Below are 13032 nucleotides of genomic sequence, written 5' to 3' on the forward strand. Positions count from 1 at the left end.
TCTCTCTCTCTGTGTCCCTCCCTCCCTCTCTCTCTCTCTCTCTCTCTCTCTCTCTCCATTTTTGTAGTTGATTTCCAGGGCTGTGCATGTACTCTAAAGGGACAGTTCAGTGGTTTAAGGACTGCCACTAAAGCTTTGTTCTCTTTTTATAAATGATGTAGCAAGGAAGCATGATTTGAAAAAGACAGCAGTACTGTGACTCCATCCTCATCCCCTTTGATCAAATAACACTTTGTTCTCTGGAACACAAGTCGATAAATCTGTCATTAATAAACCAGTAATATTCTGACTACCCCTTCCCAAATGGACTAGGACAGGAGCATCCTTAATACAAGAAGGGTTCGATTCAGGGACACATTGGTCCCCACGGCCACCAGGACTAACCAGTGCTCAAATAGACCGGCATAGAAGCAATATATCAAGGACAAAGATTCCAAGAAGAGCCTGGATATTTATGATCCTGTCTAGTTTGCCTGAAAGTAGTTCTTCTGAAGAAACGATTTGCCTGGAAGACACCAAGATATCTATCATACAAAGCACATGCTATATAACGCAGCTGCTTCTCAGAATATACAAAACTGCTATTGATTTGCCCATCTAAATTAACAATACCTACTTGGGTGGAAAAGTATAGTTCTCATCATTTGCAGCCTGGATCACTTTTAATTTGGAATAGCAGTAACTAGACTTGGCACATGCAAAGGGAAGGAGGAATTCCATTTTAAAAACTTAACTTGAACAATCCACCCTGCTCATAAATCAAAATCTTATTCAGGAAGATCCTCTTATTCAGCATGCATTCATTGACGTGCAGCTGTACTATATGTTTTCCCATACCTGGAATAACAATAATAGGGTGACTTTCCCAATGGAGCTTCTTCCCCTTTCCATTTTATTAATAATGTTAAATGAGGTGCAGATTCTTAGCTAAAATATCGGTGAGCTAAACTGAACCCCATTTCATTATGGGTATGCTATTCTTGGGATAACCCACTTGTGTGTGAGCATGAATGGATACTTATTGTATTAGAACATTAAAGAACGTTCTGTAGAGTATATTTAAGAAATGGAACGACCCAGGGTCATCATTTTTGCTGTTGTTCCAGGAGAACTTCGTAACTATAAAACCTGCTTAACAGTAAAGGTAGAAGCTCATGAAATAGTATTGGGTGCATGTAAGTAAGTTAAATAAATAGAAGAGAGGGGAAAAAATATATCCCATAGTTTCATCCCCATACTAATTCCCGCAGTAAGTTTGGCATTCCCTCTCTTGGCCTCTGAAACAGAAGTGCTATTGGAAAAAGGAATAGGCTGTCTTTACAAACAAAGAAGCTGGCTTTTCCCCAACTCTTCATTTTTTCCCCTCCCTCTCTTTCCATTCTAAACCCCCATTATGATCTGCACAGCCTAGGGAAGGGAAAAAAAACAAACCTCTCTCACTTGAACATTCATAGTTGCTTGGTTGTCTGGAGGAAAAGCAAATCACAGGTTAAGAATAGTAAGCTACAGGAACCAAAAGCAAATGTTTAGGCAGTCATTGGCAAATCACTCGTTGAAAGCAATTGAAGGTTCAGTCATACAATGTTCTGAGCAGGCATTTTGTCTTCAGCAGAAGTAGAGTTACTTTAGAAGGAGCAGCAATGGGCAAAGAAATCTGGTCTCCGAGATTCCGACATACTTTAAAGTTCTTCACTCATTTAGTAGCAAATTCCTAAAAAGGAATCAAGGAGTATTTAACTAAACGGGCTTACAATGGTCAAAACTGGGGCTTCGAAATGTAGGTGCTTCATAACATGTTCAGCTTTCTATGCCTATAAAAGTTTCTCACGGTTTTTCACTGAACGTGCAAACCTCTCTAAGACTCTTGACAATATTTGAAACGGGATTCATTTTTCACACTTATGTTCCCTTCCTGGTTCAGATCAACTGATATTACAGATAGTCCTCAATTTACAGCCTTGATTGAGTCCAAAATTTCTTTTGCTAAGTGAACACCAAGCAAGACAGTTGTTAAGTGAGCTTTGCCCTATTTCACGACCTGTCTTGCCACAGTTGTTAAGTAAATCCCTGCAGTTGTTAATTAGTAACATGGTGGTTAAGCGAAGCTGCTTTCCCCGCATTGACTTTGTTTGTCAGAAGGTCACAAAAGGTGATCACAGGACCCCGGGACACTGCAACTGTCATAAATACGAATCAGTTACCAACTGCTTCTGAATTTTACTCACAGGGCCATTGGAAATTACGTAATGGTCGTGTGAAAAACAGCCGTAAGTCACATTTTTCAGTGCTAAACGAATGCAAGTCGAGGACTACCTGAATAGGAGTGGCGTTCTCCATTTCACAAAGCTTCAGCAAAGTCCTCAGCTCACCTCCTCAGCTATCCTCCTGTTTCTACACCTGGAAGTTCACCTGTGGAAAGTGGAAGGACTAAAAGAGGTCAGCAGTTTCTATTGTCCTGCTTTTGTACTCTCTGGTCCTTCTCCTGAAACAACAGAAATTACCATGAGTGTTTGCCCCACCAAAAACAATGTGTAGAGGAGAAGCTCAGTTTTTACCAAGAGAGGGGCTTTTGGGCTCGCTTGTGGTCATAAGTCAAGAACAGGTAGGTCTTGACTTACGACCACAATTGAGCCAACTTTTCAATTGCTAAGACCTTTGTTAAGTGAATATTGTCCCATTTTTACGACATTCATTAAGTTAATCATGGCAGTTGTTAATTTGTAACACGGTTGTTAAATGAATCTGGCTTCCCCGTTGGCTTTGCTTGTCAGAAAGTCACAAAAGGTGCTCACATGACCCCGGGACACTGCAAGCCTCATAAATATGAGCCAGTTGCCAAGAGTCCACATTTTGATCACATGACCATGGGGAGGCTGAAATGGTCTTAAGCGTGAAAAACGGTCATTGGTCACTTTTTTCAGTGCCATTGTACCTTTGAAGGATTACTGTTGTATGTCGAAGACTACCTGTATAGGCTATGTAGTCACACACAAAGATAGACTTGTATGGGATTTCGCCACTGATATACTTCCATTTTCACCTCTTGAGCTAGTCCTATGTTATTTACTCTTTAGAAATGCTTCTAAGCAATTGTGTTAAAGAGAGCGACAGAATATCTGGAGGCAGACAGAGAAATCTACACATAATGCAATACAGTTACAGCAACTGAAGCTTCCTTGCATCAGGGCAAAAGAACTTTGCCAAAGTTTTTTCAGAAAAACACACCCCTTAAGGAGGGTTTTGAAGGAATTGAGGTATCTTATTAGATGTGAATATGAAAACAATGAATATGCAGGTGAGGCCTAATTGGCATAATTACACAGAACTTAAGACCATAATAGGAATACAGCTTTACTTGAAATCATCTCTGTGGTAGGCTGCAACAGGCAAAGGGGGAAATTAGCATTTGAAAAAAAACACATTAGCAATAGGATAGGAAGGATACTACACCACCTCCCGCTGCCAAATCATGTAGTCATATAATATTTACGTGGTGCAAGCAGAATTAGAATATCATATAATTCTGATTTCTCCATATCAAAATGAATACCCTTAATTTTGTAAAGCATATGTAAATCATATGTGTGTGTGTGTGTGTGTGTGTGTGTGTGTGAAAGAACTGAAAAAAAAAGAACTGAAAAAAGTTTAGGAGAGGGATGGATAAATGGATTAAGCAGAGAATATTTTTTTGAAGAGAGTGTGAATGGATATACATTGTTCTTTCCATTAATTTTACAAAGTACTATCACAGATCAAACTATCAAAAAGATCAAGTTCTGTTTACCAAAATAAAGTGTTTTTGTCTTCACTCCTATTATTCCTATTTTACAGATAATTGTGGTAGTTAATAGAAAATATATGGTCTGAATGGATTAAATTCTTGATAGAAAGTTCCATTCATTACTGACACTCATTATATTAATTACCACCATGGTTAACTGATTGAGCCTCCTTAAGAAGAAACTTACCTATAGTGATAAAACACAACAACAAGAAGAGGGGAAGATCTGTTTTGAAGTTCCCAGGATAATTCATCTGAATTGTAGATGACTGATTACCTGCCTTATTGTTTGATAGTATTATCAACATCATTTCATATACTGTACAGTCATAATCTATGCAATATTTCAGTGAAGAATTTTAAAATATATTCACCTCATTTGAGAGTTATTTTTTATTCCCCATCATTTTCTAGAAAATAAAAAAGGACTTTGAGGGAGGAGAAAGAAATGGAACAATTATACAGTAATTCACAAAAGATTTAAGATTACCCACTAACAGAATTCTGCACAAGTCTCAATTCAAAACATCCAAACCAAGCATTGGTTGCATGTTTACTTGCATTTCATACCTTTTGTCAGTCAAATAACCATCTAAGGAATTCTGAGATTAAAATCTATAGAAAACAATGAATGAAAATTCTCACTAGGAAAAATGAAAAGAAACTCTAGTCAAGAGTCCAGTTTGCGCATATAAATCGACATTGATCTCCAGACGTAGCAAATACCTTTCGTTGAAAATGGGACACAGTCTTTGAACACCAGAAGCTGACCCAAAGGTTTTTTTTTTTCCTCTAAGCAGCCACACGTTTACCTATGTTCACTGAGTCATTTGCTGACTTAAACATCCTTTTAGGAAATTCATTTTAGAGAATCTGACCTTCAGTTCCTCTTCCTCTGCCTTCCACTCGCCAGCACGAGACAGTGACAGCCAGGCAAAGCATGCCTCTTTCCTCGCTGTTGCTCACACTGGCTGCTGCTATGCAGTCCTGTATAGCACGATAGTAGGAATTGTGTTAGGGTAGCTTTTGCTGACTGCCACGCTTCTCTAATGCTCATCTCTAGGCTGGCTATTCCTGCCAGAGGAAGAAGGACATCGGCTTTTCAGAGCTAGGCTTGCTTTTCCCAGAGCAGTCCAGGACGAAAAGAAAGGGAGAGACTTGGGCATCTTTCTACAAACCAACCCACCTGCTTTGCCTGTGTTTGCTCTTCCTGCCAGGGATGACATTCCAGATTCAGTTCTGACTCCTCATTATGTAAGGCGGTCTAGGTCAAGTGTAGGAGAGAGAGAGAGAGAGAGAGACTCTACCGACCTGAACAAGCTCCGGCTTCAGCCGAATGCTTCATGGGAGCATGGAAGTTGGATTATGACCTTTTGCTGCATCTACTTAGGTAATATTTTTAATTGCATGTTTAATAGTATGCAGAGAGATTTATTTTCTTCCCCCTCCCTACAGTCATGCGGTACAATGAAGAGAGGTGTGTGGGGGGGAATTATTTGGAGAGAAAAATATGTTCTGCTTTCTTGCTTGGATAGCATATTTTTACTAGGTTTTGGCTTTGAAACAGTCTGCAAATGAATCAATAATATATTTGCTTAGCAAACATCTTCTCTGCCTGTGGGGAGAATTGGTGTTGATTAGATGGATTAAGCAATTAAACAAATCCATTTCCTTTATGGTGTGCTGTGAGTGTGGAGAGATATTCATGGAAAGGGCTATTCACTGTGACTTTTTGCATTGCTTGGGATATATACATATGTATATATGTATGTATGTATGTATGTATGTATGTATGTATGTATGTAGAAGCAATTTTTCTTTCACAAGAGACTTGTTATTTGTGCTTCTGTGTTTACTTTTAAAATCCATTGAAGATCTTTGCATATATATATATATATATATATATATATATATATATGAATGATACTGCGGACAAAATTCTAGAGTGACTGCTCTGCAGAGTCTAGACAAAGCACCTTTGGTGATGGTTGCGGTAGATGATTTGTGCAGGTACAGCGGTTTAAGAAATATGCTGAACTCTGTTCAAGCAGCCTGTGGAGGGGAAAATACTGATTCCCTAAGAGGCTCCTATTGTTTCAGTTTACTGCAACATTGAGAGGAAGAGAGGGGTTGAGAACTCTCCGATATGGGCTGCATCAGAATAGGCCTCCAGCAGTCGGCAGAAGAGTTGTGATGCAGCAGCTTGTGAATGGAATTTTCAAGAGCCCAAGAGCTGGGTTTGCACGAGAACTGGTGCTTAATGAGGCGGCATGATTGCTTTGAATGTGCCCTAAAGCTGGGGGGGAATTCTGCAGGACCTTGGACAGCGGCGCGGGACTAGCCTTGAGAGCAACAAAAAGCACAGTTAAGGTTGCTGTTTTAAAAGCTTGCATATACAGATGTGTTTTGAGTGAGAGGGCTTGTGGGTTTGTGCGTGAGAGAGAGAGGGAGAGAGAGAGGGGGGAGAAGGAGAGAGAGAGAATTTAAATTAAAAGCTAGCAGGGTGGGGGTGGGTGGGCAATGTATTCATTCAGTCAGCACACTAGATCATTAAATTGCCAGCTGGTTGTCTGCATTCTGGAACGCAGTATTCACACATGCTGCTTTTTTCTTCTTCTTTCTTTAAGCATCTCTGGCATATAAGAGATAGGAAGGGCTGTCCTTATTTAGCTGCAGGATGTTTCTTGTGCCTTTCATTTCTCTCACTTTGGTCCAAACAAGCAGTGAATATTTTCAGCTCTATTATTCATTGTCATCTAAGGGTAAGTAGCCTGTTTCTCATTGCCTAATTATTATTGGGGTGAACATTATTGGGGACTTTAACAGATGCTGTTAAGTGAGGGGTGGTGAGACATGATAGCTTTTTAATTGCTGCTATTTATATACAGGTTTAATGCACAGGAGGTAGGCTGAACAATGAATTCTAGCCTTAGAGTCTTCTCATTTTTGTTTTAAAGACTTGTGCAAGATGTGATGTTTAAAAGAAATCTATCAGAAAGACCACTGAAAAGTTTTTCTTTAAAAACTTCCATATCTGAAGAGTCTATAAATTTTTGGATAAAAGAGAAGATATTTTGTACTATTATGCAGCTATGTTTTAATCCTCAGGGCAACACATTTTACCATTTAAAGCCTACGTGCAGGTTTATTTAATAGAAATAGATCCCATTTGTTTCAGTGAACTTTGTTTCTGAATATATGATTGTAACCTTAAGGTTTAGATCTACAGCTTTTTTCCCACATTGGGGAGGGGGGTATATATTCTTCTGCAATGGTAACTGAAAAGAACATGTGCATATTACAGAAAATTGTGGGTATTGATTCAATTCCATTAGCCAGTCAAATTGACATATTTCTATTCATTATGAGGCGAATTCACAGATCTGCCTAGAATGTTCTCCTAAATGAGTAAGGATAGGATAGTAGGTGTAAGACAGAATGACAGTGCAATTCTATATTTGTGTAGTTGGAAGCAGGTCTCATAGAGTTTAGCAGGATAAGTGAGTTAAAACTGCCTTCGTTTCTGGACAACTTGGAGAAGGGAATGATGGGTGTTATAGTACAGAAACCTCTAGAGGGCACTAGGCTCAGACAAGTAATACAATCCCCTTTGAACCTTTTTATTAACACTCCACAACTATCATTAATTCAATGTGATTGTGAAGCAGGATTACTGGTTGAGTTCACTTATCATGCTAAGCCAGAATGTCATTTAATTGGCTTTGACTTAAAAGGTTGAACTAATTAATCATAGTTTATGGCTTAAATATCTAAACCAGCCATTCCATATTAGTAAGACATGATTAAAATAAACCATAACTGAGATATATATTAAGCCATGCTATATCACAGTGAAACTTGAATGATTATAAAGAAGTGCTTGGAAAATTTGTGAGACTCGTTGCAAAGTTTAAACAAGGAATGAAAGCAGTTTTGGGAGCACTATCCATAATTTTATTTGGTTGTATTAACATACCACATCATGTTTGAAACATGCTTTTTATTTAGTGCATAATGTGACCTAGCTATTATGGCTTGTGAATAGTATGTTTGATGATTGAGCAGGTTCTTTACTCCCAGATAATTGTTGTTTACAGAGTATGGCTTAGTTTGTCTGAATTAGACTGCTTTTCTTATAGAATTGGGTTAAGTTGCTTTCTTGCCGGTTGCCACTGCATGTTTTTCAGTCCTGACCTTTGTAGCCTCCTAAGCAAACCAAGTTGTAGAATATAATGTTGGTCATGTAAAAGGTTTGCAAATGAAGTAGGAGGGCAGATGCTTACAAAATGCCCCACAGGAAGTTATAAAAAAAACTCAGTATTGCTAAGGCCTGGGAATAGCCTGCATGGATGAGTTTTGTGAAAAGTCTCTGCAGTTCTGGACAAACAACTCAACAGAATTGTGTATATGTGTATTGTTATAATATCTAGAAACATAACATCTCACAGTGAGAAAGCAATACAACAGATAAACTTCACTGTGTTCTCAGCAACCATCTCTCTGTTCCTCCTTTTTATTCCCAGTTCACATTCCCATTATTCTTAAATTTGTTTTCTCTTGCAAATCACTTTCTGACTAAATTAGATACCATCAGAATAAATTGAACCTAAAGAAGTCCTAGCTAACTTTTCCATATTGAATTTACAAAAGACAGCTAACCTGAGATTCACATCTTAACAGCTTTATAAACTCTAAATCCCTGCTCCCCCCACCTCGCCATTTAAAAGTTCAATAACAGAGTTACGCTAGTGAAATTCTGATATTGTTACCAGGATATATAGGTGCAATCGCATTAACCAGTATGTCTCCAAAACCACGGCATTATTTCTATTTTCTTTTAAATCTTAGATCATTGTTATTTTATGATGGATTAAAGACCAGAGATTGTTGGTTGGTTGAATTAGACTAAAGAGATGCATTCTCACTGCTGTTAAATGGACTGCTGGGCTGGGGCAGCCTGCACTTGCTTGGGCTGAGCAGCCTAGCATCATCTTGGTCACTCTCACTTTGTGCTAAATACGAAGGACTTTCTGTGTTACCATACTGCAAAAACTTTACTTGCATAGGATGCCAAATGTGGAAGTTGGAATCCATTATTTGGGGAAAGTTGCACTTGACAGTGAAGCTCTCTTTCTTCCCTCTACCAAATGACATACCTAGGAGGATAATATCAGTCTATCACTATTTGACAACATTACTAAAAGAAAGTGAAATTTAGTTGATTAACCAAGTATTTTGTGAGCAGCCCTCAGTTTGCTGTCTTTATTCTGTACTTTATGAAGATACATATAACCTTTCTCTAGATTCCAAGCTATTTCTACTTGGAAAGGAGCTTGGACATGATCTCATGGGCATATGAGCATATTTGCTGTTACCGAAGACAAACTTCCACAACTGTGTATGATTTGCCATGTTTTCTACATGCTAATTCCTACATGCTAGTAATCAATACAATTCTGGTTATCAGAATCCCCAGAACTGGCTAAAATTTGGTTGTGTAAAAAGCAAGTTGTTGTAATAATATTTTAATTCTGAATGACTCTTACCTCCTCCCAAAGTATTTTATCATAAAATGGACCTCTTATATAGTGCTCCATAGTATTCAGAGTCTGTCGGAGCCTGCTTAAATTTACACTTGAACTTTCACAGCAATACTAGAAGCTAGCCACGGGTCTTTGCGATTTGAGCATTTAAGGGCAGTGATCTTAGAATAATCATTGAGTTATTGCAAGATTGAGCCTGGACATTATGCTGTGCCATAAATGGTTAGTTTATTGTTTTATTTGGGGCTTAGCATGAATGCGGCTATTATGATTTCTAAGCCATAGTTTGTGACTTATTATATTTCTATCCTGCCGATGTAAAAGAATTGCTCTTCTAACTTTTCAGAGTACTTAAATCCCCTTATACAAATGGATGGGGGCATTTTCCCCCTTTCAGAAATGTTTTGGAGTAGCAATAACTTGGATGTGTGAGGTAACAGTGAGTTAAAAGTAGTTAAGCAAAAGTATTTTCCTTCCTGGGGACAATGATCAAGGGCAATTTGGTACCTGTGAAGGGCAATTTTGTCCTACTTTCATTTTTTCCATGGTCACTTGCCTTTTCTGTTATTCAGGAGAGGAGCAGCTCTCTTTTTCAGTACTGTGGGGCAGATCACCCAGGCAAGCAAACTGGCAGAGTAAAAGTACCGGAAGGAGATTCTCACCAGTTACCTCCCTCCAGGCTAACTTCTTCACATAGTACCAAACCAGTCTATGGAATTCAATTCAAACAGCCATAATTGGAAAAAGCATCCTTATCAAAACAGTTGTTCTGATGTAGCCAATTCAGAGGGAAAATGTCCCCTCTCCACCTCCAGCTTTGACAATTGGAGTGTCCTAAAGACACTAAACTGTAAACCAAGAGTCTTTGAGTTTTAGCTTCACTATAGGCATGAAGGTAATTTGGGGCCTCTATTGTATGAGGAGGCCGTGCTTGTCTCCACTGGCATCTTTTGGTAGCATCTTTTCATTTATTATGAAATTTATCTTTTCTGACTAACACATTTTTATTAAAAAAAACATAAGCTCCCTTCATCAGATGCAAGAATGGCTTGAATTGGTGTAGAATTTAAATTAATGTGGGTGGAGAAACTGTTAGGAAAGGAGAGGAAGACCGGGTGATTATTCAGTTACAGATTTCAGGTTACAGTGCGTTATCAACTAACAAATGAAATGTGTTGTAAGAAAAACGCTTGTATTTGTTGAGTTCTTCTGAGATTGCCTGACACTTTTCATATACATAAGTTACAGTTCATAAAACCTTAGGCCTTGCAATAAAGTTTGGTAATTGGAAATGATGCTATCAGGCTCCTTCTCATTTATGGGGCCTCAAGTCACCCTCTGTTCTGAGGAGAAGAGAACTGCAAATCACGTTTGAAAATGTTGCCAAGAAAGTTCAGAGACTAGTCCAAGCAATTGTCATGAGTCAAAACTAACTGGAACACCCATACGTGTGTGTGTGTGTGTGTGTGTGTGTGTGTGTGTGTGTGTGTGTAGAGAGAGAGAGAGAGAGAAAATGAGGGGGGAGAGAATGAGAGAGAGAATGAGAATAGAATAGATAGAATTCTTTATTGGCCAAGTGTGATTGGACACACAAGGAATTTGTCTTCGTGCAAATGCTCTCAGTGCACATAAAAGGAAAGATACATTCATCAAGAGTCAAGAATCATAAGGTTCAACACTTAATAATACTCATAGGGTACAATAAGCAATCAACCATACTAGGAAACAGTCAACATAAATCGTAAGGATACAAATGACAAAGTTACAGTCATACAGTCACAAGTGGGAAGGGATGGGCGATAAGGAGTATTGAGAAGATTAATAGTAATAGTAGTGCAGAGTTCGTAAATAGTTGGACAGTGTTGAGGGAATTATTTGTTTAGCAGAGTGATGGCATTCGGGGGAAAACTGTCCTTGTTTCTAATTGTTCTGGTGTACAGTGCTCACCAGAAAGAGAATGAGAAAGAGAATGAGAATATCCAGGCAAGTATTTTTATTGTACAAACTGTTAACGAGTATGGAAGGATAAACTATCTTGAAATAGAAAATGCAACTTGCCAAGATCATATTTTTTTCTCTCTACAATGATCTGGCAAGTCATCTACCCAGCATGTAAAATTTTGTTGCAAAAACTGTTAACAAGATGACAGTCACAGGAAATGCTCGGCTTTGACTAGATATAACAAGTCCAGTGCCACCTAGTGACAAAATGATGAAATAACACTATCCAAATAAGGGGGTTGATGGGGAGCCTACAGATGCATTGCGGGGGTGGGGGGGGGACTCAGAAAAGATCCTCCCTAACTTCCCAAGCTTTAAAAGAGACAGATTTATGTTATCAGACTTGCAAGACTCTCTCAATACAGCCTCATGAAAAAGTAGAATCTGGTCAGGTTTCCTCTGGTCTACTTGGGAAGGCTGACATATATACAAAGAATATGTAAGTGACTTTTGATCTTTTCAACAGATAATCACAATCTTACTCTTCTTTCTTCTGCTTAGATGTCATACAAGTCTCTTTCAGCAAATATATATATATATATATAGGTTCTATATATATATATATATATATATATATCTTCAGGTTAGCTCTTGCTTCTCATCCATATATATATATATATATATATATATAGTTTCCAATCTCTTCAAAAACATTGTTTTTTCTATGACCAAACATTATGATTTTGCCATTCCTACAAATTCTGACATTTTCACAATCCATTTCTCCATTGTGGGGATTTTATTATTCTTCCATCTTTGTGCATAAAATAATCTTGGTACAATATTCAAAAACAATCTACCATGTGTCTTTTCTCATTCGTTGTCCATAAATCCCAATAAAGCAGTTTGGTTTCTTTGCAGTACTAATATTTTGCATCACAGTGTGAATTTGTGATGCGATGCCAAATTTCTTAGTTTTCCCACAAATCAGCCATGCACGATTAAAAAGATCCCTCATGTTTTCATAGTTCCAACACTGGTTTGAAATATATTTATGCATATTTTGATAATTTCTCTGGTGTAATGTACCAACAATACATCATTTAAGGGGGAAAAATCTCTTAAATTATGACACAATGTAAATTTAATACCAGGTACTCCCATTATATTCCAAGTTTCCATTTATAGGTTATGCCAAAATTAATAGCTCATTTTGTTGGTGCAGCCTTTAATTTGTTCTTCTATTTCAAATCTTAACAAAAATGTATACATTTTTGTTATTAGATATTCATCATGCACACATAATTCAGTTTCAAATTCCTTTTATGTTATTCAGTTACAATTGTCTTTTCAGGTCCAATCCTGTAGTTGATGTCATGCTACTTCCCAAAACTGCTTTGGTTCTCTTCCATTAACTGCACCATCAACTTCATTTCACTGAGATCTTTTATGTCATGAATTTGAAATAATTTTCTGAGGTAGATAAGCAGCTCAATCATTGTGCTGAATCCTGTAGGTAAATAAATAAGGTTTTTTTTTGCACACTTAGTGAATATTTCTTTTCCCTTGCTTACTCAGCATGATCACCCAAAATTGTTGCAAAAATGATCCACCCCTTTGTGGGATATTCTCCCACAAAAAGGGCTAGATTGCATTCAGGGTGCACTTATCTCTTAACAAGCCCAGATAAACACAATTAAACAAGTAAAGCATGTATAGAATTGTTCCTTAACTTCTTTAACTATAGTGGGCTTTCTAAGTGCCTAC

The 13032-nt window shown here is 37.9% G+C and overlaps 1 protein-coding gene across 1 annotated transcript in view; it reads left to right on the forward strand.

The window, feature by feature from the left end:
- Positions 1-4663: 4663 nt before the first annotated feature.
- LOC113434109 (sodium channel protein type 1 subunit alpha) overlaps positions 4664-13032 on the forward strand; it is a 97869-nt gene continuing 89500 nt past the window's right edge. The window contains exon 1 of the mRNA XM_026697114.2: positions 4664-5171. The gene's annotated coding sequence lies outside the window, so the exon portion shown is untranslated. The remainder of the gene's footprint in view (positions 5172-13032) is intronic.

This window comes from Pseudonaja textilis, chromosome 1 (assembly GCF_049901715.1).
Source record: "Pseudonaja textilis isolate UNSWEBS1 chromosome 1, rPseTex1.2, whole genome shotgun sequence".
In the NCBI taxonomy this organism is placed as follows: domain Eukaryota; kingdom Metazoa; phylum Chordata; class Lepidosauria; order Squamata; family Elapidae; genus Pseudonaja; species Pseudonaja textilis.